The sequence below is a fragment of the Vicia villosa genome, unplaced genomic scaffold (genome assembly GCF_029867415.1).
Source record: "Vicia villosa cultivar HV-30 ecotype Madison, WI unplaced genomic scaffold, Vvil1.0 ctg.002281F_1_1, whole genome shotgun sequence".
Lineage (NCBI taxonomy): Eukaryota > Viridiplantae > Streptophyta > Magnoliopsida > Fabales > Fabaceae > Vicia > Vicia villosa.
In genome coordinates this window covers 326,193-351,706 of record NW_026705883.1, presented here as the reverse complement: position 1 = coordinate 351,706, position 25,514 = coordinate 326,193, and the positions used below count along the sequence as shown (strand labels likewise).

The window sequence follows — 25,514 nt, the reverse complement described above, 5'->3', positions numbered from 1 at the left end:
TATAAATCCTTTGATTCATAAAACAAACATTGCAAATTTGAACACTATTTGAAAACCATGTCTAATTTAAAACCCTAGGTTGCTGAGATTTTATGATGAAGAGTTGAAAACCATGTATGTTTTATTTTTTCTTAAACTTTTTTTAGGGAAAATGATAAGTTGGGTATATTTCATAAGTTTGTAATTTACTTGAATATCACAATTGACGTCACACACTTATTAACTCACTTCCACATAAAGTAACACCTAAAACCTTGATTTATGCATATAATAAATATTATCCTAAATTTATGGATTGATTCTAATCTATCATATAAGAAGAGTCTCCCATTTTCTCATCATATGGCCTTCCACATTAGCACCTCACTCTCACAAAATTCCACATCATTCCCTCGTTATTGTTTGCTGCGGCAGTTCTAAGGGTGGAAGTTTAAACATCTCAACCTCTCATGATCTTACAGTTACATATTCTTTACTTTCTCTGGCCATCCACGTTCCAAACTGCTTGCAGCAATAATGACCTGTTATAATGCCTTGCATATTTATCTGTCACTTTCTTTCTTCTTCTTTCCATGTTTTCTAAAAGAATGTTAGTGCAGCCCCATTATTCTTCTTCTCCTTTCACGATTGATTCATGTTCTTCCGCCTCCATTCATGTTCTTCAGTGTGTCCGCGATTTCGATTGGCTTCTGCTTTCATTTTTGTATGTTGTTGTTTTTGTGTGTTGTGCGATGAACACGGTTTGATGATGTTGCTGAGAGGTTTCATTCGCGTTTGAACATGTGGTGTTCGGTTTTGAATGTTTGATGATGAATGTTGAGTTGAAACAACTCTGAATCGGCAAAGCTGGGTGAGATCTTTCTGAGTTTATGCTATTTTCTTTTTAATCTCTCTTTTTCACTCACAAACTTTCTGCTTTATTTTCTCCATTCAAATCTGATTTAGGTGTATTAATGTTGCTTAATTTAGTTTTATTTTTCGAATCAATTAATAGGCCACCAAGTGTTTGTTATAATGATTGAAGATTGGTGGAGAATGGAAGAGAATCGATTCAAGATTGAAGGTGTTATGAGGTGAGTTTCTGTTATGGAAGTTTGTTACTGATATTCGTATGGTTTTCTGATTTTTCTTATATAGATTGAAATCGGTGATGGTGATTAAGGACAGAAATGTGGAGATATGGAGGAGGATTCTAGAATCGTGGTGGTGAGAGACAACATTACTTACTACTTTTGTTTATACACATACACACATGTTTGCAGCAAGTAGCAAGAGAGACGAACTGACTAAAAGTTTATGCTATTCTTGAACAGCTTCAGAACAAGTTCAATAAGCATGGAAATCTTCTTGCTGTTAGTACAACAGATAGCGGTGTTAAAATTCTTGCTAATGCAGAGGGTTTAAATCCATGAGGCGCGTCGATGCTACTGATCCAAAGCTTTGTATCTGATTTAATTCGGCAGCATGATTAATGTTTTGTTTCAATATTAAGTTGGTGGAATTGCTGCCGGCTATGACCTCACTATCAAGGCTGTAGAATCTGGAAAGGTGATCGTAGACGACATATGTATAGGTCTTACTTTTTGCGATTATGAGGTTTTAAAAAAGGTCCATGACTGCGAAAACCTCTGCGACAACGATAGTAGTGGTTAATATTCGGTTCCATCTTTGATTGTATCTTTTCTGCAGTTTTCACAAATGGGTCCTCATGCTGCTCTTCAACCCATGCAGCTTCTCCGCCTTTGTCACATGAAACCAATCAAAAACCAGTAAGCAGTACATCCAGATTAAGAAGTAATTCAATGGTACATATTCGGAGACGATGCGTACTTCAAAGGAAAAACCAGTAAGCAGTACATGCAGCTTCTGCGTTGCGGATCGTTGATGCGTGTTGCTGAGTTCTTCGCAGGTTCGGAGATGACGGTTTTTCTTATGATATTTATCAGGTACATATTCGCTTTCTCTTTCAATTCTCTTTGTCTCTACTCTATGCGAGAAAACCGTCCGGATGAATTGGAATTGTTGTGTGCAGAATCGTTGTTGTTGAGTTGTAGGTCGGTGTATGGATCTTTTCACAAAGTCACAGAAAGATGAATAAGTTTGTATGAAGCTCTTTTGTTGCGATTGTCGTGAACGGTGATGTTGCAGGTCGCTAATGAATGTTATTGATGTGTGTTCTATAATCTGTATCGGTTCTATTTTAATGAATTTTTGGAGTATACAAAGGTGGTTTGGTTTTTATTTTGCAGATATTTGGAAGTTTAATGAAGGTGATGGAATGGAGTTGAAGTCTACAAGTTTCTAAACAATGAAGGAAGATGGTGATATGAATGTTGGAGGAAGTTTTTTCTATCAAGTTTTCGGCATAGTTTCGGAGGAAGTATTAACAAAAACCAAATGAATATTTGATTGTTTTCAACAAGAGTAGGAAAATATGTCATTATCATGTAACAGCAAAATATGACTAAGCTGTGTTATGCTTTGGTGAATAGGTCTACTTAACTTAGGTTAATGTTTTGTCATACTTATGTATAAACTCTAAGGTTGACCCTGTGAATATTATGAATGATAACCACTAGCTGCACCACCTTACCTCTGCAACATACATTCGACTAAACCGCTCCGATCCGTGACCTCCATCCGTTTGCCACACTCAACGCGACAAGATAATTTCACAACAGGAAGTTCGATCATAACCACAAAACAAAAAGGAACAGTTTGAATCAGTTCTATACTGCTACCGCTTTGGAATTTCTCACCACCCCCCTTAGGTTGCATCGTTTCCTTCTCTCGGTCCATGATTGTTGCAGTTCAATTTGATCATTTGATAGCAATTATATATGATTGATTGTGTGTTTGTGTTGTTAAATCTATGAGTAAAAAGTAATTTATTTATTTTTACACTTGATGAATCCATGTTTTCTCCATATCTCTTTTAGATTCTTATCTTTTGTGTGATTTTAAAAGAACTGTTTGTGTGTTAGAATAATCACGTTTGATCTTACGTTAAGGAAACTAGAAGATTTTGATTGAATGTTTTGAGAAATTTGAAACATATTGTTAAGTTTAAAAATTTATAAAGAAGAATGGTGGATTTTGTTTCAAAACTAACAAATATCAATAACTATTCTGATCATCAAAAGGGTCATAAGCTCTATTAAGTTACAAAAGTTGAAATTGAATAGAAATAATGGTAATAAATAGACAAAATAAGTTTGTTGTTTTGTACTAAACTTTTCTGTTTTTTTAACATGGACGGTTGGTTCCACTTTTGTCGTTACAAATAAAGTGGAGTTTAATCAATTAATATTTAATAATACTATAATAGTACTAAAGTACTATTTTTTATGAGCTGAAATTAAATAAATAAGTAAGTTATTATTTGCTTTAAAATAAAATATTTAAAAAGTTGATATATATCCAAAATATATATAGGGCCGGTTCAGACTATTTAGAGGCTCTGAGCGAATAATAAAAATGGACTCCTAATAAAATATTAGATTTTTCCATTTTTGAATTTAATTTTAATGATTACAAAATAATTATATATAAATATAATAACACATACGGGCAAAAAATTTGATTACTTTGTAGATCATGGTAGAACTTGCATTTTTCAGTTGCATGAGTTTGGTTCTATTTGAAATTATTTTCCAACTTGCATTTTTAATTAATTTTTATAAATTAAATGAATAATAAGATATAATTATTTAAATATTTATTATTAAAAAATTTCCTATAATAAAAATCACATTATTTTTCTAAAACGATATATTTAAAAAATAATCTTTTATAATTTCTTTTTCAAATAGCATTAAATTTAAATAATATTTTAAGTTTAAAAAAAAATTAGAACAAAATAATAAAATATAAAATTAATATTAAAAAATTAAAATAAACTACATTATATTTATTATAGGACCATAGAGATCATTTTAAATAATTTATTAAAACCTTAAATGGCAACAACTTTTAAAAGGTAGTGGTTTATGGGCTCTTATTATTTTAATAATTATTAAATTAAGATAATTTTATATATTTTTAAGAGATTTTAATTTTGGAAACAGTTTATGTAAACATTCAATGTAAAGATTTTTACATCATTTTTTTTGAAGAAAGGATATTTTATTACTCACAAGTCAAATAATACAAAACAAGGCCATAGGCCAAAACCTAGCTTATAGTAATAGTTGGGTCGTATACCCTCTAAGCTTCCTACAGGCCCAACTCTTGTAAACAATAGCATCTATAATGATATTTACATAGTCTAAACTATTGGTATGATTAAACACAATATTATTCCTCCTACTCCATAAAGCATAGAGAGCTTCAGAAAATGCCATTTTAAGAAGCTTAGCTTTACTCTCCTTTCTCGATATCTCCTATAAAACCCACTGAATTTCACCATGCCAAGGAAGAGGTAAGTGGTCATAGTTCAGCCACTTCAGTACTTGCTTCCAAATATCAAAATTAGAGGGACATTCAAAGAGTAGGTGGGATCTACTCTCTTCACTGCTCCTGCATAAGCCACACTGTGTATCAGTTATCAAATTGAATCTAGACAGTCTATCTTTAGTAGCTTGCTTCCTATGACAAATGAGCCAAGCTATGAATTGAGCTCGAGGCCTAGCTTTATTCTGATAAAATATATATCTCCAATCCACATTTTCAGGGCTATCACTAAGCACCCTATACAGCTTAGTCATGTTGAATCTGTTATGAGCTAGCATATGATTCCAGGCTACTGGCACTTGCAGCACAATTTCCCTCATGTCCATAATCCTTTTGATGATCCATGAACAACTTGTAGGTAGTTGAGCACCTATTGCACCATTCCCTTTTAAGTAGTACATGTGTACCCACTGTTGGCTGGAGATTTCGTTTGAAGAAAATGTTCTTTGAAGGATTAAAGTTCAAGGAAGAATGGTTACTGATGACCATTTCGAGAAATAAAATGGCTACTGATGGCCATGTTCGAGGATGTTGTTTAAGTTGAAACAAAGATAATAAGTATTGGAGCTAGTTCGAAGTAAATTATCTTTAAGACTTAAGCGTTTTTACGAAATACGAAGGGTACTGAAGCTTGGCGTGTTTTCGTAGCATTCTCGGTTCTGATCACGTTGCCACATATCGAAAGAGGATTCAGGCGGGAGGATTTGAATTTCTAAAGAGTCTGTGTAACCGAATAAGGACAGATGGCGCCCCAGGGATTCGAAGCGTATGCATGTGAGCAACGTGGCATCATGTTAGTGTAGGACCGTTAGGGTCGAAATTATTATAAATAAGGGTCTTAATGTTAGGATTCCGTGTGTTCATTTTGTACAAATCACTCACAAATTACTCAAGTATCAAGCATTAAGAGAACGAGTTCGCTGAGAAATGTACGTATGACACCACCATCTTAAATACGTTTGTATTCATCTTTATGCAAGTATCTTTTCAATATTTTTCTATCTTTCGTTACATTCCAACCATTTACATTCTTGCAACTTTATCTTTCGTTTAAACTTATTTCGAAGTCTTCACTTTCTGCAAGTTACATTCTTGTACTTTAAGTTTCTTGCAAGTTTATCTTTACTCTATCTTTCGCCAGAGATATATTTACGTGTATAACAAGGTGATTGTTAGTCTTTACATTTTGTCTATTTATTTCTAATATCGAAGATCAAGTAATCAACCAATATGAACCAATTCATCACAAATAACAACCTTTTTGACTATGTCCTAGGATCAATCTAGTCGATCATGCGAGTAACCAAAGTATATTCTATAGTTTGGAAAACTAGCGGTTGTTTACCGGAAATCACCGTAAACAAATTGGCACGCCCAGTGGGACAGTGTCAAACAGATTGTTATTAATTGGTTGTTTTGTTTTGTCTAGAACATATCAAGACCTTGTATGAACCTTAGGAACGGTAAATTAACCAACAGTGCGCCACCGATTCCAAAATGAAGGTACAACAAGAAAATGGTCAATTCGACCAGTGGAGGGGGGCATCAAGATCCCCCACAAGGGTCAGGAACAGTAGCAGCAAATACTACACATGTTTCGACATCTACGTCACAAGAACAGGAAATACCCGTGTCGGGAGGATCTGCGGCTGCAGTTAGTTCCCAAGCCATGCCCGAAAACACAACAGGAACGATCCCAATTTCCAGTTCGACTACCATGCCTCATGCGACAGGCACAAACGAGATGCTTCATTTCTCGATAAGTCAAGTACAATCTCCAAGGCCATTCTCATCCCCATTTGATGTATGGAGGCGTGGAAACCCTTATGGAATGCCGTATTCTTATATGGCACGATCTACATATACTGCACCTAATGCCACGACATTTTCGCCTAATACAGGTTCGGTAGGTCGAAGTGCACAAAATGCAGGCACATCTAGCCAATTGCCTTTTTTAACTACCAACAGTCAGGCAGCGTTTAGGCAAGAAATGGACGCAAGTAACCATGATATGCTAGGTGCTCTTGCCAAAGAAATAGGGTCACTCTTTACCCCATTAGTAGCAAACATGACCAGAACTAACCAGGACAATATGGAAATCTTCCAAAAAATATCATCACAAATAAATCGAATGGCAGATTTTATGGGAGTTCCACAAACTAGGCGAAGAAATAACCAACCCCTTTCTCGAGAGGGTGACCCAATCTCGGAACGTGCTCAAGAAGTGGTTCCTCCGCCTAGACCAACACCTGGTGATGTAGTTCCTCCGCCTAGGCAACCACCCGTTGAAAGAAACCAAGTGATAGACCTAGAAAATCCGAATCGAAGGACCAATCCTAGCCAACAAGAGACTATCGAAGAAGGTCCCAGATTAAGGATAGTGGGTAGGAACGAACATCCAGATGAGGTAGTCCACAGGGTTAGGAGAGAAAACATGGCAACAGAGAATAATTTAACTGCCATGATAGAGAGAATTATGGCCAATAATGGCCTTAATACGGGACTTCGACGTCCAAACTACTCATCCCCCATAGCAGAATATATCATGCAAACAGAACTGCCAAGAGGTACCAAGGTGCCTAAATTCACAAAATTTTCAGGGGACACTAGTGAATCGACCGTAGAACACATAGCCAGATATTTGACAGAAGCAGGGGATCTAGCAGGCAATGAGGATTTGAGAATCAAATATTTTCCTAGCTCTCTAACAAAAAATGCTTTTATTTGGTTCACTACCTTACCCCCAAATTCCATAGATGCATGGGCACACTTGGAGAGATTGTTCCAGGAACAATTCTACATGGGTCAAACCAAGATAAGCCTAAAGGAATTGGCTAGCATCAAGAGGAAGTTCACAGAGCCTATAGATGATTATTTGAACAGGTTTCGTTTGCTAAAGTTAAGACGTTTCACGGTTGTCCCAGAACATGAGTTAGTCGAAATGGCTGCAGGCGGCCTAGACTATTCAATCAGAAAGAAACTGGATACCCAATACCTAAGGGATATGGCCCAATTGGCAGACAGGGTTCGACAAGTCGAACGACTGAAAGCAGAAAAAGCCAGAGCAAATAAAAGTTACAAGAAGGAGAGGGTAGCATATATTGAAGCTGAAGACGTTGAGGGCGAGCCCTTCGAGGATTCATATAGCGTGGAGGAGGTCGAAATAGACCTAGCCGAATTAAAAGAGGCACAACCTTATTCTTGCAAGTTGCTCACCCCTTCGAATGGAAAAAATCCAGTTGAAAATGATAAAAGCGATAGATTTCCAAAGAAAACTTATACATTTGACGCCACAAAATGTGACGAAATATTTGATTTGCTAGTAAAAGATGGCCAGATGATAGTGCCCCCTAATTCCAAAGTTCCTCCATTAGAACAACGGAAGAAACGAGGCTTTTGTAAATATCATGGTTTTTTAGGCCATAAAACCTCACAATGTTTTCTTTTCAGGGATCTAATTCAGAATGCTATCAAGGATGGACGTCTGAAATTCGCTGATAAAACAAAGAATCATATGAAGGTCGACGCAGATCCTTTGAATGTTGTTGACACTAACTTGTGCGAACCATTCGATGTCAACATGGTGGAAGTGTCAGAAACTAATATCGCTGAATTGGAATTAATTCCATCTGGAAAGCAGCCTACTGATAGCCTAAATGACAGTACAACCTTCAATACTGATGTTGAAGAATCTTCCAAGACCGAAATCAATGAAGATGTAGAAGGGAAAACCAGTGAGGCCACTGAAGACCTCAGGATGAAACTCCAACAGATAAAGATCTCCGAAGCTTCCCCAGCAGGTGTCAACATGGTGAATGTTAGATAAACTTTATCTGAAATAGAGGAGTTGGAGAAGTGCTTATTGAGAGAATAAGGAAATGTCAATGTGGTGAAATTCCCACAAAAAGTTGAAAGTTTGAAAGACTATCTCTGGAGATGTCACGAGAGGAATTCTGGACAAATGCTAATGTGTCCAAGATGTTCGATCATGCTGAATCGAAGGGTCCAATCTAACTTTGATAGGGACCAACGTGAAAGGATGGAACAACCTTGGAGAGGAGGAAACCTATTGCTGAAAATTTATCCAAGGCTAGAAGAAAGCTTGGTGTGTTTCCTAGTCAGGTGTCACAAGGAAAATACAGAAATTGTTATGTGTCCCAGATGTGGGGCAGTTTGTGATAGCCTTATGGCAAAATCATTCGAAAGAACTATCCTCACTTCTGGTAGAGAGTCTCAAGGACTCCGTCCCAACATGTATGTGTTCGACAATCGAACACCATCAAGAAGGTCTGATAGTCCTCATCCTAAAGCTTGAAGAGTGTCTTTCAAGCTTCCTGCAAACATACCCATGGATAGATGGACACAAACTGGTGCAAGAAACAACAAGTGGCGAAGTTGGGACCAAGGGGGAGGACTGCAATGGCTTATAGAAAGCAATTCCAGACCTCAAATCGAGAGATGTATAGGTTGGAGAATTACAAAGGCAAGCATCCTATGTCCAGATCCCAGTGGAGAAGGCACCAAAGGATGAAGAAAGCCCAGAAGGAATACAAGGCAAAGGAGGTTGGAGAGTTTAGTAGTATCAAAGTCCCAATGCAGGGGGCACAATCAAGCAGACCTCCGCTAGAACGCAAACTATTCAGTTCCGAAAATGAGAAGGAAGAAGAAAAGATGCATTCCAGTCCTTGGAAAGAGGACGATAGGATGACAAATGACTTCGACTCAGACGGAGTGTCATCTATAAACTTTAATTGCAATATTGTGTCAGTACTCCCTCATGAGTTTAACCAAGAAAAAGAAGCGGAAGATTGTGAGGAAGCTGATGCAGAAGAGATGGCAAGACACAGACCTGTATGTTATTATGTGTTAAACAATGGGGCCGTCGAAGAGCAGAATGCCTTCTTTGAGAGACCTGATGAAGGTATGAGAAACCATCTAAAACCACTCTACATAAGGGCTGAGATTGAAAATGTTGGCATTAACAAAGTCCTAGTAGATGGGGGCAGCAGTGAATCTAATGCCCCAGTACATGTTGAAAAGAATTGGTATGTTCGATACTGATATAAGGCCACATAATATGGTCTTGTCTAACTACGAAGGCAAAATAGGGCAAAATTTGGGAGTCATTCAAGTGAACTTAACCGTGGGTTCGGTCACGAGGCCAACGATGTTCATGGTGATACCAACAAAGGCAAATTACAATCTTTTGCTAGGAAGAGAATGGATCCATGGAGTTGCTGCAGTGCCTTCGACAATGCATTAGAGACTAACCATCTGGAGGGAAGATGGTATAGTGGAAAACATTGAAGGGGATCAAAGCTACTACATGGTTGAAGTTAACCAAGTCAATAAAACCAGTTTCGACAGGAACTTGGCTAACATAGGGCCTTGCCATGCTGCGGAAGATATATACACCCCAAACAAGAATGCTTTATACTATTTATCCTTACACCCAAATGGATTCCAATGGAATAGAGAAATAATGGATGGCCCAGATGACACAAAACCTATCGAAGGACTACCACCAATACGGCCAACAGGCTGGGATGACGACGTTGATGATGTCTGAGTCATCCTTCTTCGAAAGGATTTCGGCTTACATAGCCGAGAACAAAAGAAAAACAGCTCTTGAAGCTGAATTATTAAACATGACTGTCGATGCAGTTCAGAAAGAGGTAGAAGCACCAGGTCCTGGGATACATTTTATCCCTCAACCTCCTGACGACACAGTCCAAGTTGAAAAGATCCCAGGTGAAGAGGCAAATCAAAGGCTAGACGCGATCTATGATGAAGAACCCTTGGGATTCGAGAAAGACCCAATGGCGTCAAATATAAAGATGTTAGCCCAAGATCCACTCGAAGAAGTAAATCTTGGAAATGAAAATCAGAAGAGGATAACATACGTCAGTGCAAAGTTGGAGCCAGCCTTGAAATCAAGAGTCATTCCGTTATTGAAAGAAAACAAAGATTGCTTCGCCTGGGACTACGATGAGATGCCTGGTTTAGGGAGAGATTTGGTCAAATTAAAGCTGCCTATAAAGGAGGGGAAGAAACCCATCAAGCAAACTCCTAGGAGGTTCGCACCAGAGATTCTCTCGAAGATCAAAACAGAGGTCGAAAGACTTCTCCGCTGCAAATTCATCAGAACTACAAGGTATGTTGAGTGGATTGCTAATATTGTGCCTGTTATTAAAAAGAATGGTTCATTAAGAGTATGCATAGATTTTCGCAATCTAAATGCAGCAACTCCTAAGGATGAATATCCCATGCCTGTGGCAGAAATGATAGTAGATTCAGCCGCAGGCTTCGAATACCTAAGTATGTTGGATGGATATTCTGGGTATAACCAGATCTTCATTGCAGAAGAAGATGTGTCCAAAACAGCTTTTCGTTGCCCATGGGCAATAGGCACCTATGAACGGGTTGTAATGCCTTTTGGTCTAAAAAATGCCGGGGCAACTTATCAAAGAGCCATGAATTCTATATTCCATGATTTTAAAGAAACTTTCATGCAAGTGTACATAGATGACATTGTTATAAAATCTGTGTCAGATCACAGTCATCTTGACCATCTGAACCAATCATTAGAAAGAATGAGAAAACATGGCTTAAAGATGAATCCCCTTAAATGTGCTTTCTTTGTGCAGGCTGGAGATTTCCTGGGCTTCGTAGTCCACAAAAAGGGAATAGAAATTAATCAGAATAAACCAAAGGCTATTATGGAAACAAAGCCTCCATCCACGAAGAAAGAACTACAATCGTTATTGGGAAAGATAAACTTCTTAAGAAGATTTATCTCTAACTTGAGTGGACGCACGCAAGCTTTTTCCCCCTTACTTCGACTGAAGCAAGGAAGGTTCGAATGGCATGCTGAACATCAAGAAGCTTTTGAGAAAATCAAGCAATATTTGAAGCATCCACCGATATTGTCTCCCCCAAATGGAAAGAAGCACATGCGCTTGTATATTTCAGCTTCAGATAACACAATAGGTAGCATGTTGGCTCAAGAGGATGATAATGGCATCGAAAGAGCCATTTATTACTTAATTAGAGTACTCAATGAAGCAGAGACTAGATATAGCGCAATAGAAAAGCTCTGCCTTTGCTTATATTTCTCTTGTATTAAACTCAAGTATTATATAAAGCCAATTGATGTTTATGTTTCATCTCACTTTGATGTCATTAAACATATGCTATCTAAACCAATATTGCATAGTCGAATTGGCAAATGGGCTTTGGCCCTCACTGAGTACTCTCTAATCTTTCAACCTCTTAAGGCAATGAAAGGACAAGTGGTGTCAGATTTCATTGTTGACCATGCAGTGATTGAGAATCCTCAGCAATATGTAGAGTTGAAGCCTTGGAAGTTATACTTCAATGGTTCAACACATAAAGAAGGAAGTGGAGTTGGGATACTAATAATTTCTCCTGATGGAATTCCAACATAGCTCAATTATAAGATTGACGGCCCCTAATGCTCTAACAACGAAGCTGAGTACGAAGCACTGATCGCTGGACTTGAAGCTTTGTTAGAATTGGGGGCAACCAGAGTCGAAATTAAAGGAGACTCAGAACTAGTGATTAAGCAACTGACAAAGGAATACAAATGTATCAAAGAGAATTTAATCATGTATTTTGTCATAGCAAATAGACTGCTTAAAAAATTCGAGTATGTGGAATTAAAACACGTCTCAAGGGTAAACAATCAAGAAGCAAATGATATGGCGCAATTAGCCTCAGGGTACAGGGTATCAAAGGAAAAACTAGAAGAATTGATCGAAGTAAGAGGCAAAGTAATGGACACAAAGCTATCTCCTAGTGATCTGGAGAATTCACAATTAGGCTTCACTAATAAAGAGGAATTGGAAGTTTTGAATATAGATTCCCTAGCAGACACATATTGGAGGAGTCCAATTGTAAACTATTTGAAAGACCCTTCGACGGATACAGATAGAAAGGTGAAATATAGAGCCTTGTCATACTTCTTGATGGGAAATGAATTATTTAAGAAAACTCCTGAAGGTGTTTTACTAAAGTGTCTGGGCGAAGCTGAAGCATACTTGGCTCTCTCGAACATACACAGTGGGGCATGTGGTGCTCACGAAGCGGGGCACAAAATGAAATGGCTTTTGTTTCGCTATGGAATGTATTGGCCCACAATTTTAAAAGATTGCATAGAGTTTGCGAAAGGGTGTCAAGAATGTCAAGAACACGCAAGTATTCAACATGCACCTGCAAATGAATTACGTTCGATAATAAAACCATGGCCTTTCAGAGGTTGGGCATTAAACGTAATTGGAGAAATTCGTCCCATATCTTCCAAAGGTCAAAGATATATTTTAGTAGGAATAGACTACTTCACAAAATGGGTCGAAGCGATACCACTGGCAAATGTGGATCAGGAGGCTGTGATTGAGTTTATTCAAAGACACATTATATACAGATTTGGAATCCCAGAAAGTATAACCACTGATCAGGGATCAGTGTTTACTGGACGAAAGATGCAAGAATTCGCCAAAGAAATGGGGTTCAAGTTATTTACCTCTACACCTTATTATGCTCAAGCAAATGGACAGGTCGAAGCAGCCAATAAAGTGATAATTGGCCTTATTAAGAAACATGTAGGGAAAAAAACCAAAAAATTCGCATAAAACTTTGGACCAGGCACTTTGGGCTTGTCGAACGTCACCAAAAGAAGCTACAAACACTACACCTTTCCAATTGACGTTCGGACACGATGCAATACTCCCAGTTGAGATATACTTGCAATCAGTCCGGATCCAAAGACAAGCAGAAATTCCCCCAAACATGTAGTGGGAATTAATGATGAACGAATTGGTTGATCTGGACGAAGACAGACTTCGAGCGTTGGAAATGATAAAAAGACAAAAAGAAAGGGTGTCGAGAGCATACAACAAAAAGGTGAAAGGTAAAACATTTATCAGTAATGACTTAGCTTGGAAAGTTATTTTGCCTATAGATCGAAAGAATCAGTCTTTAGGCAAATGGTCCCCTCACTGGGAAGGACCCTTTCGAATCTTAAAAGTGTTCTCAAATAATGCTTATGAGATAGAAGAGTTGGCAGAAGATCGTAGGATTTTGAGAGTGAATGGGAAGTATTTGAAAAGATACAAACCAATCATGCACGAAGTAGAAATTGCAAAAACGTAGATATTTAAAGTGTGCTCCGTAGGTCAAAATGGTTGAACAAGCACCAAAATGGCTTTGTATCTGAGTGAGATATATAGTAAATAAACTAAGAAGACAAAACAATGTCAAAAAATATTTCATTACGATTAGAAGAGTACATTCATCTTGGAAGATTGTGCTTGCATGCATAACCAAGGTTACAAAAATAGAGGCACACTAGAAGCTATCAAAAGAAGCATTTAGAAATTATAAACAATAAAACTAAGGCCTACAACGCCTCCAACAATGCCTCAAACAATGCACCCTTTAGTTGATCCTTTGCTCCAAACCTTCCAAGGATAGCAGCGGCAAGCTTTCTGCTTCAAAAAGATCTAGAGATCCTTCCATGTGCATTCTCCTCACTATGCATTGTTTGATAAACATATAGGACAACAACCTTCCATAAGGAAGGCATGTTGCTATGCCCTGACGAGAGGCAGCAATAGAAACAGCTTCGACAAGCTGTTTGAAGATCAGCAATGGAAAGTTGATTTTCCTTCCCCGAATGGCACAGAGTATGAACTCCAGGTCTTCCATCATTATGCTTTCTAGATCCTGATTTCGTGGGCGAAAGTTACCCACTAAAAGTTGATGCCAAATCCTAATGATCTTGGCACTAAAAGGGTCATTATCCATGAGGGCCCTCAAGACATCAGAGGTGGTCATGCTGAAGGTGTTATCATCAAACACTTCTCCAAAGTTATCGCATCTTAACAGTTCAGAGATAGTCGAGGGAGTAATGGTGATACGGGCTCTTCGAACCTGAGACACAATGGTGGTTCTTCCTTCTGGATCTATACGGAGGGACGCAAACATCCAGAAGTCTGCCAACATGTTTGGATAAACAGATCCCTCCAGGATTCCCTGGTAAACCCGTAGTTGTTGGTTGGCAAAGAGTGCATCAACATTGATTTCGTTCTCATCGAACTCTTCTACAGAAAGTTTGAATTCTTTCTTGATAGAAGATCTGATAGTAGAATAAGTTAAAGGTGTCATTGTAAATGAGGGAGTACAAGAAAGAAATTCTTCAAACTCTGTGTTCAAAGAAGTAGAAGAAGAGGAGAGAAAACTCTGAGAGAAATATGGAAAGAGGATGAAGAAATGAATAGAATACTAAGGCTTATATAGAGGACGTTGGCCATGAAAGAGTGATTATTCTTTAAGTTTTGATTGGACCGCGTTTGGTTTCCCCAAGAGAAGTTATGGACTCCGCCGTTTCCCGCCTTGGAAGTTGAAGTGTAATCATTTTAGAAACTGATACACGCACGTCTCAAGTAGACATTTTGGAAAAAGTGATGTCATCATTTAATGATGGTTGCGGCTAGAGAAGTAGAAACGTCAAGTCTAGGCTTGAGAGGCCGCGAAGAGTAATCATGTCACGTGGGTACACTATTGGGGTCATTATGATAGTGGGAAAATGAATTTTTGAAAATTTTAGGAATTGTTAAAATGTTATTTGTGACAGTCGCAAAATATAACGTATGGAGGATTGAAAGATAAATGGCACATACATTCCTTGGATAGTTTGATTACAAGATAAAGACTAAGTACGAAATACAAAAATAGTACAAGGGTTAAAACAATTAATCAAAGTCCTTAGGAATATTATCTTTCATCTTGGAGTAATGGGATTCCCATAGAGACAAACGGCGTTCGATTAATGCCTGTTGTTTTTTCAGCTCTTTGATTTTTGGCACTAATTTATGTGCCGTCTCGAGGTGTCGAATCCCCAGCTGCGCCACTTCAGTCAATTCTTCCTGTTGGGATTGTTTGATTTCCTCCTGGCGAGACCTGGCAGTTTTTATCTATTCTTCGAGGCGTTTAATTTCTTGTTCCCAGGATTCAATATTTGCTCTACAAGTCTCATATTCTTTTTGGCGTTTCGAACGCTCAAGCTTAAGGGCATCAGCCTTTTTTGTTGCATCACCAGCAGCTTTCCACGAAGAACTATGAGAAGTCACTTTTGCTTTGAGTTGTTCATCAATGTTTCGCTTTCGAAGAATTTCAGCTTGAAGTTATTCAATCAGCGAACTCAGCGAGACGATTACTTGTGAGACTTCCTCTGAGACCAAGAGTAAATCCACCTTCTTCAAAAGATTGCTCAAACCAAAACAACTGGTGGAATCCTTGCTCAGACCTTCGACGAGGTTGGTTTCAAAGAACTTTTCCTTTATTTGACGAAGGAGGTCTGGAATATCATCCTTCTTACCACCTTCCGCCAAGACATTCGAAGAAGTTTCAAGCCTGATAGGCGAAACATTATCAGCATTCATCATAGTCTTGAGGAAGCTTACAGGATCAGTGTTCTTGAGTTGCTCTAGTTCTGTAGGAGTGAGCACTGCAGGGGTCTACTTCGAAGTAGCCACAGGAGTAACTGTAGTCCCGAAGGTCGAAGTTTCATTCTTATCTGGAACAGGCAAATTGGAAGCCTCATCCGCAGCCTCATGTTCAGAGATAGTGTCTTCGCTTCCAGTTGGCTGCTCAACTATATTGCCACTGTTAGAACATTGAGGATTTTCTTCCATGTCTTTGTCTTGATGGGTAGGTGGAGAAGCATCATTTGAATGACTTTCTTCAGCATGCACAGTTGGAACGATAGTTGCAATAGGATGAACATCTTCGAGAACTGTAGAAAGAACAGGAGATTTACGTCGAGGAATACCTGTACATGCAATTAAAACTTTTTAAGACAGGAAATTTGAAAAATTGGTGTCTCAATTAAAAAGGGACGAACGCGTACCTTGAAGATTATCAAGATCAATATTGAGATTTGAGGTGTTGAGATCAGAAGTGGCTGTGCCCATGTCATCCTACATTTACAAGGTAAGATGTAAACTTAGCTGTTGAAGTTAAGTATGAAAAGGGGTTATGTTATGAAATCCAAATACCTTGGTTGGGATATTATCTGGGCTCGAGTTATGGCTCTCCACAACTGGGATAGTGCTAGTAACCTTCACAGGAGATTCTTCAGAAGATACCTTATCACTCGAGGAAGCAAGCTTCAAAGTCCCAGATCCCTTTTCTTTAGTTAAAGGAACGGTAGCCTTTTGTCTTTTCTTCGCTTCTTGTCTGGTACGAGGAGGGGATCTATCTTCATCATCTGAAGCATTAGTGGGAGAAACTTTCCGCTTTGAAGGTGTCGGAGGCTTCGAACTCTGAAAATGCATATTAATCAAAGTTTAAGGTATGTACATACCATGGGTTTTTTGTCGGTAGTGACAGAATCACTCCCACTTGTCTTGGTGCTTTTTCGAGGCTCCAGCGCCTTTCTGTGCAGGGGTTTCCTTAATAACCCTCTTTCGACTCACATCTGTGAACAAAATAGAAGTCAGTATTTGAAAAAAGAAAGAAAGTTAGTCGAAGGATAATCCAAACTCCAAACTTCAGGTATAGGAGTAAAAACACGAACATGCTCAAGACTTAAATGAAGATGTCCATTGAAATTATCCAAGGTGTGCTTAGTTAGAACCACCCGTTCAGCGTGTTTTTTAGATTGTTCGCAAAGAATTTTGGGAACATTCCCATACACAAACCAGTCTGGAAAAGGAGGACTTAGAGCCATACCAAAATCAGCACTAGGTAGTGGAGGGAATTTTGGAGGATTAAGTTTAAAAGCCACTTCATAACGTAGTTCAGGTCGAACATACGTGGGCAATTTTAACTTATCCAGTTTAGCAGAAAACTTTTCACGTAAAGTGACCGCAACTTCATGAACGGTCCGACTAAGGTCATCAGGCCTGTAAATAGTTTCAAAGAATTTTTGAAAGGCTTGGATTTCTTTAATATGAGTTGAAGTACCTTTATGGAAGTTCGCCTGCACATCAGCAAAAGCTTCAGTTAGTTCTTGAGTAAGGCTTTCAGCGTCGAAGATTTGCGTAGTATAATAATCTGTCCACCATTGATGAAAATCTATGGTAGAGTAAAAGGCAGGTTCGAAGGAGATGGGAGAGAGAGAGTTGTGATGCCGACGTATTTAGAAATTTTGGAATCATACTCGTCTTCAGCTAAATGCAGAGTGTGTAGACACATGTGATTCCTTTTGTCATACATACATTTTGGTTTCAGTTGAACCAACCCAAATTGTCTTGATACCAGATTTGGTTGGTAGCAAAGGAGACAGCAATGGCTTTTGGGAGATCGAAGTCGATGGTATAACAGTTTAGGAGTGAGGAAAGCCTCCCAAATAACCATGGATTCGGCTTGTTGGTCTGGAGAAGTTGCTGGAAATTCTCGAGTGAACCATTCAGGACCTACTGTCCTTTTTACGAAGGGAGCCATGGAAGGACTAAACTGATAACGTTTAGCAAACATCATCATGTACGCTAAAAAGGTTTCGCGAAGCTTTCCCGTTTCTTCTTTTGGAGTTAGGTGAGCCAATCTGGTTCCTTCCACTGTTCGATTTTTTATAACTAAATCTTCTTCATTCACAACACCTTTGTATGGGAGATGATCCTCAAAAGTGGTATTGAGCCATAGTTGCAACAACCAAAAGGGGCCAGCAAAAAGAAGAGATCCTGTTTTGTAGTTCTTGACAAGATCTGTTGCTTCACCAAGATTCTCGTAAAGGAATCCTAGAATTAACTGGCTTAAGTTTAACTTTTTCCCAGCATTTATCTGGTTAGCCATACAAAGATATCTCTTTGCCACTTGGATATACCTAGAACAAAAAACGCATCTCGAAAGCCAGAGTGCTAGAAATGCAATGTGTTCTTCATCCGTGACTTCTGTAGCCGTTTGGACATGGTATCTTTGTATAAAAGCGATATAGGTGACTGTCGCTTCATTGAAATGGATGGTGTCAGTATCCATGAAGTTAGGATCGAAGATTTCCCTAGTTGGTCGAAGCCCGGTGATAGCGGCTACGTCGAAGAGAGTAGGGGTAATCATTCCACAAGGAAGGTGGAAAAGTATTGCGAGAAGCATCCCAGAAGTGTACAGATGCTACTAACATGGTTTGGTTGTATTCTAAACCTATTTTTGATAACTGGATTAGGTCATAAATCCCTAGTTCCTTCCAAAATGAAGCCTTTTGTTTTTCTACTTTGGTTAACCAAGCGTAATACAGGTCCGGATCTTTTCCTAAAGGAATTGACCTAAAGACTTTCACGAAATTGGTTACATATTTTAACCTAATTTTTTCTAAGGCCGCAGTAGCTTCAATCGAAGTATCATCTGCATTGTCAGGTTTAGCTAAGATTGGATGGCCATCTTCATCTATTTTGTTCTTACTAACCAAAGGCCTAGTTTTATAATAATAAGGGAAAAATTTACCCAGAGAAGGGTTGTTTCCTCCGGGTAAAGGACCCATGAAGGCATGAGTTTTTCCAGAAAGTTCAAAAGGAATGATTACCTGAGAAGCGTAGATAGCGCGAGCCTTTGCGGCATTTGGGTCTGGAATGTGTTGTTGATTCCCTATCTGTGTGGGATTTTGAAGCTTTTGAATAGGTTAGAGAGCATTTGAAGAAGACGCCATGGATGAGTTTGATTTAAGAACTGGGTTAAACAAAACCAAAGAGGATTTCTTTTCTGTGGTAATCGCAGGAGAATGAAAGTGGAAGTTGTGTGAAGGCAAAGGTTCAAGTATTTAAAGTTTTAACGGAAACCCTTTCAAATCTTTTGGGTAAGGGTCAAAGGACACGCGACAAACGTTGATTTAATCCAACGGTGGTCGAATAGTTGTTAGCCTTACTCCTAGTATATAGGAGTAATGATCACAAGTAATGACAAAACGTGGGAATGCACGTTCTGAGGAGACGTTTTTGAAAATGACAAGACGTTTTGAAAGTTGAGTCTTAAATGATTATGATGTTAGTCAGTTGTCTTGGAACTCTAAAGAATGAGTAAGACGAAATCTCATCACGACAAGAAACGCCTATTTCTCTTGCTTTCGAAACAGGCATTTATTGGGGGCAATTTGTTGGCTGGAGATTTCGTTTGAAGAAAATGTTCTTTGAAGGATTAAAGTTCAAGGAAGAATGGTTACTGATGACCATTTCGAGAAATAAAATGGCTACTGATGGCCATGTTCGCGGTCTCTCTTCCTTCATTTGTTTTTCCCTCTCCTCAAGAGAGATAACCTCCTTATCCGTTAATTTCTTCGTCGGTGAGAACCTATCCTTGATGAATTTGACAAATTTTGGCTTTAACTTTAAACCTTCTAAAGATGGGATGGTGATTTGCAAATGGCTAAACATTTCCATTGGCCGAAAGTAGTGACTCTCATTCCCTTCTTTATTAGGAACTTGTAGAGGGAGTAATTCCAATGAGAGTTTATGCTCCTTTGCATTACTACTCTTCTTCAACTCTAAGTCCACCATATTTTCTTTTGAAAAAGTTTCAACTTTTGAAGTTTCTAACTCATTCATGACTTCTTTGATTATATCCTCCTTTTTTGTTCCTTCGACTAACACATCATCTACTTTTTTAGGAGGTCTTGGATAAGGTAGCTTCATTGAAAGCTCATACTCAACTTCTATATTTTTCTTGATGTTTACATACTCTATATTATCCTTTTCAACAACATCTTCCTTGTCATCAGTTTCCTCCTCCACTCTCTTATTTCCAACATCCTTGTTTTCAACTTCCTCATCAACCACTTTTACACTCCTTATAGAAGTAGCATTGCAGGTTTCTACACAAGTCATAGGATTTTGAAAAGTTGAGGCCTGACTTGCGTTTTGCTCGGTGAAGAATTTGGTAAATTGAACATCTTTCGTTTCCCGGTTTTGTTGAATGGCTAAAGAGAATTGCATGAATTGATTCATGGTTTCCTCTAACTCAGTGGGTCCTCTTTGATAACCTTGATTATAATGTGAAAACCCTTGTTGTTGGTATTCATGGTTAGCCATATGATACTCCATCGCATCTTCCGGTGTGCACCATCCGATATCATGAAACTCATTAACTTGAGGTGTGAACTGTGACACACTTTGAAGGAGATACTCCATTTGTTGAATTAGGATCTCGTTTTGAGCATGAATCGCAACATTTATATTTGGGTCCCACATTCCGACAAACAAAAATCTACAAAACTAGCACACAAGTGAAATAACAAGATAAAAAAAAATAATAATAAAAAAATTAAAATTAAAAAACTATTGCAATAACAAAATCTAAAATAAAGTAACTAACTAAAAATCTAAAATAAAGGCACTAAACTAAAAAATCTAAAATAGAGTAACCAAAAAAAAAAAACTAAAATAAAGGAACTAAACTAAAAATCTAAAATTAAGTAACTAAACAAAAAAATCTAAAAATAAGTAAATAACTAAAAATAATATAACTCAAAATAAGGAAATAACTCAAAATAAAAAAACTATTGCAATGCGTGCAATATTGACACCAATCCCCGGCAACGGCGCCAATTTGTTGAAAGTATTTGTGGGTAAATATTTTCGGTAATATATCGTATCCATAGGGATTGGTTTAATATCACTGCCGTTCTATAGTTAATTATTTTGAGTGAGAAAAAGTAATTGGATTTGTTTTATGATTATAATGCTATCAACTCTAAACAATAATTTAAATGCAAATACTGAAAGTTTGTTAACGATTAAGGAAATATGTTGAGCTTCAGGGTTCATCAACCTATTCCTATACAATGTATTGATCAAATCACAAGTGAACAATCATTTGAAATATTATCTTCACTTATCCCCAAATATGATTCCATGTCTGCAAATCAAATTAGATAAACTTCTACCGGTATGAGATTCGATCTCTCCAAATATCAATATCGATAGTAGTAATAAAGAACGATAATTATGAAACTCAATCACAATTCCATCTTTGCAAATTGAGATTGAATCAATATAGTAACCTAGGGCAAAAGTTAGAACATTTTCTTTCGATCAAAGATTCCACGATAATTTAATATAAAAGCAAGGTTTCTTATTGATAATAAATTCAAACAATTGTTCATAGGAAAGAATCAATGGTATTGTATATTCATAGGTTAACTACTACCTTAAACTCAACAAGAGGAATTTAGCTCTCCATAGACATGAAGAACACACAAGAATTAATAGAGGGATTCATCTTCATCAACGAAATGTCTTCAATTGGTAAAGATTTGGCCTTCGATTGTTGTTCTCGGCTTCAAACTCAGAATGCTCTCCTAATTTCGCTCACAAAAGATTTGCTCAAGTCTTGGAAGCTAGGGCTTTTATTTATAAGTTTTGGGCCTGAAACGTCGCGGCCGCGGCGCTGCATCGGATGAGCGCGGCGCGGAAAGAAACAGAGACTTTTTCGCGGCGCCGGCTAGAACTCCCGCGGCGCGCCCTTGTTAAACTTCTTCTTTTTGCTTTGCCTTTGAGACTTCTAGCTTTCTTTCCTCTTCTTGTTCTTATAAAACTCCTCTTCAGCTCCAAACCTGCATCAATAGTACCCACAAGTGATTCGATTTGCTTTACACATGAACTAAACTCGTTCAGTTCAATTCTTACTAAAAACCTATGGATCTATCACAATTTGCATTATTTTAGAAAAGAAATTACTTATATTAACATATGAATTTACCATTAATTCACTCCTAACAAACTCTCCCCAACTTTGAGCTTTGTTTGTCCCTAAACAAAATTACTTACCTCCAACACAACATACCAACAGTCATGCAACAAGTTTTTTTTCAAAAAGGTCTCTCAAGTGGTTCAATTCAGTAGCAGAGTCAAATACTCCTCCTCTTCCTGCAACTCAGAACATACACACGAAACAAATTTTGAAAGCAAATTACCTCCAGAAGTTCAAAACACTACATAATTTTAATTGAATCAGCACTAATCACTCTCATCAAAAAGTATGATGAACAACAGAGGGGTTCAACACTCATCCAAACAATTAAATCAACAAGGATCCATATCATACGTTCACCAAATTGTTAGCATCAAGCCCTGTGGAATCTGAGAATCAGAAGGTCTTTCTAGGGTTGTAATATGGTTTAGATTCAAAGAAAAGAAGATAATCAAGGGTTGTTCCTAATCTAGGGAAGCATCCGAATCATAACTCATTCCTCCTTCTCTATAACTTTCGCTTTCTCACCTGGTCATCTTTTCTCATTCGTAGCTCGGTTTTTCTTTTTCTCTCTTTTTTTTCAACAACTGTTATATTCAAACGTTGTTCTTCTTTTCTTTTTTCATATATATAATTTTTTTTTTCGAGCTACGAATTTCTTTTGTCCTTCACCGATTACCACTTGTACTTACTTTTCTTTGGATTGTGATTCTCCCCAACTTGGAGATCAACCTGTACTTAGATTATGTGAATGCTCCCCTACTTTCTAAGAAAGGTCAAAGAGAAAACACATCACCAACATTTTTTTTGGTTGATGGTTCGAAACAAAACGTTTTTATTGAGATCAAAACTCACCAGGTATTTTCCTTGGTGCATATTATGATGCTTATCTTGACCTCAGGCTCAAAGAATGGTTAGCAAAGGATCACACTCTCACAGAAGAAAATAAGTTTTCTGTTGGAATTGGCTTAAAGAAACTCTCAGATTCAACAAGTGCCTAAATCACTATCACAGATTTCCACAAACGATGCGACAAACGGTTTAGCATGATACAAACAAGTCAAAAAAATTGATGGTCTCCTGCATATAGTAAACAATGGAAGGCTTTCCTCACAATGGTTAAGGCTAAGCCGATCCAACAAAAATAGTGTACCATAAAGAACTTCTGCTAAGTATTTACTAACAACCTAAATTTCATGCACACATTAGGAGTTTGAGTTTGAAAATTCATACCTGACTTGTGTCTTATTGAAAAAGAAAGGGAAAATTTTTTATTTTTGAAAAATTTCCACTCATTACCACTTTCATGCATGTTGCTCCATTGTTGGTACTTTCACTGTCTTGCTTGAGCTTTTCATTATGCTGTGGAACTACTCATTCTAAATTGGGGACAAATAACAAAAATAAAAACATAAAATTGAAAAATGCAAAAGAGTAAATCCACCCCCAAACTTGAACTAAACATTGACCTCAATGTTTCAGAACAAGCCCAAGAGGGTTGACTCACAAGGGGTATTGCCATATCAATTGATTCTTCCTAGCTTTCACCAGAAAGGTCCCCTTATTATTTCCTGAAATAAAAATAAACAAAACAAAATAAAACATTAGAAGTGTGGGTTACCTCCCACGAAGTGCCTCATTTAACGTCACATGGCTTGACGGTTTATGGTTGAATCATCAACCATTGTCTCTTTTTCTTGGTACTTTTCTTACCAATGTGAAGCCCCAAAAGTATTTAAAGTTTGCTTGTTTGGTTTCTTCATCCTTAATTCTTATCACATCAACTCGCGGTCTCTCTTCCTTCATTTGTCTTTCCCTCTCCTCAAGAGAGATAACCTCCTTATCCGTTAATTTCTTCGTCGGTGAGAACCTATCCTTGATGAATTTGACAAATTTTGGCTTTAACTTTAAACCTTCTAAAGATGGGATGGTGATTTGCAAATGGCTAAACATTTCCATTGGCCGAAAGTAGTGACTCTCATTCCCTTCTTTATTAGGAACTTGTAGAGGGAGTAATTCCAATGAGAGTTTATGCTCCTTTGCATTACTACTCTTCTTCAACTCTAAGTCCACCATATTTTCTTTTGAAAAAGTTTCAACTTTTGAAGTTTCTAACTCATTCATGACTTCTTTGATTATATCCTCCTTTTTTGTTCCTTCGACTAACACATCATCTACTTTTTTAGGAGGTCTTGGATAAGGTAGCTTCATTGAAAGCTCATACTCAACTTCTATATTTTTCTTGATGTTTACATACTCTATATTATCCTTTTCAACAACATCTTCCTTGTCATCAGTTTCCTCCTCCACTCTCTTATTTCCAACATCCTTGTTTTCAACTTCCTCATCAACCACTTTTACACTCCTTATAGAAGTAGCATTGCAGGTTTCTACACAAGTCATAGGATTTTGAAAAGTTGAGGCCTGACTTGCGTTTTGCTCGGTGAAGAATTTGGTAAATTGAACATCTTCCGTTTCCCGATTTTGTTGAATGGCTAAAGAGAATTGCATGAATTGATTCATGGTTTCCTCTAACTTAGTGGGTCCTCTTTGATAACCTTGATTATAATGTGAAAACCCTTGTTGTTGGTATTCATGGTTAGCCATATGATACTCCATCGCATCTTCCGGTGTGCACCATCCGATATCATGAAACTCATTAACTTGAGGTGTGAACTGTGACACACTTTGAAGGAGATACTCCATTTGTTGAATTAGGATCTCGTTTTGAGCATGAATCGCAACATTTATATTTGGGTCCCACATTCCGACAAACAAAAATCTACAAAACTAGCACACAAGTGAAATAACAAGATAAAAAAAAATAATAATAAAAAAATTAAAATTAAAAAACTATTGCAATAACAAAATCTAAAATAAAGTAACTAACTAAAAATCTAAAATAAAGGCACTAAACTAAAAAATCTAAAATAGAGTAACCAAAAAAAAAAACTAAAATAAAGGAACTAAACTAAAAATCTAAAATTAAGTAACTAAACAAAAAAATCTAAAAATAAGTAAATAACTAAAAATAATATAACTCAAAATAAGGAAATAACTCAAAATAAAAAAACTATTGCAATGCGTGCAATATTGACACCAATCCCCGGCAACGGCGCCAATTTGTTGAAAGTATTTGTGGGTAAATATTTTCGGTAATATATCGTATCCATAGGGATTGGTTTAATATCACTGCCGTTCTATAGTTAATTATTTTGAGTGAGAAAAAGTAATTGGATTTGTTTTATGATTATAATGCTATCAACTCTAAACAATAATTTAAATGCAAATACTGAAAGTTTGTTAACGATTAAGGAAATATGTTGTGCTTCAGGGTTCATCAACCTATTCCTATACAATGTATT

The 25,514-nt window shown here is 37.4% G+C and overlaps 1 long non-coding RNA gene across 3 annotated transcripts; it reads left to right on the top strand.

Moving 5' to 3' along the window:
- Positions 1-316: 316 nt before the first annotated feature.
- LOC131638346 (uncharacterized) lies at positions 317-2,918 on the top strand. Of its 3 annotated transcripts, none has more exons than XR_009294650.1 (6): positions 317-1,073; positions 1,138-1,206; positions 1,314-1,548; positions 1,732-1,946; positions 2,033-2,148; positions 2,250-2,918. It is a non-coding gene; the product is annotated as an uncharacterized LOC131638346 (long non-coding RNA). The 3 variants fall into 3 exon arrangements; XR_009294648.1 differs by having other exon boundaries at positions 1,690-1,946; XR_009294649.1 differs by having other exon boundaries at positions 1,314-1,648.
- Positions 2,919-25,514: the final 22,596 nt, after the last annotated feature.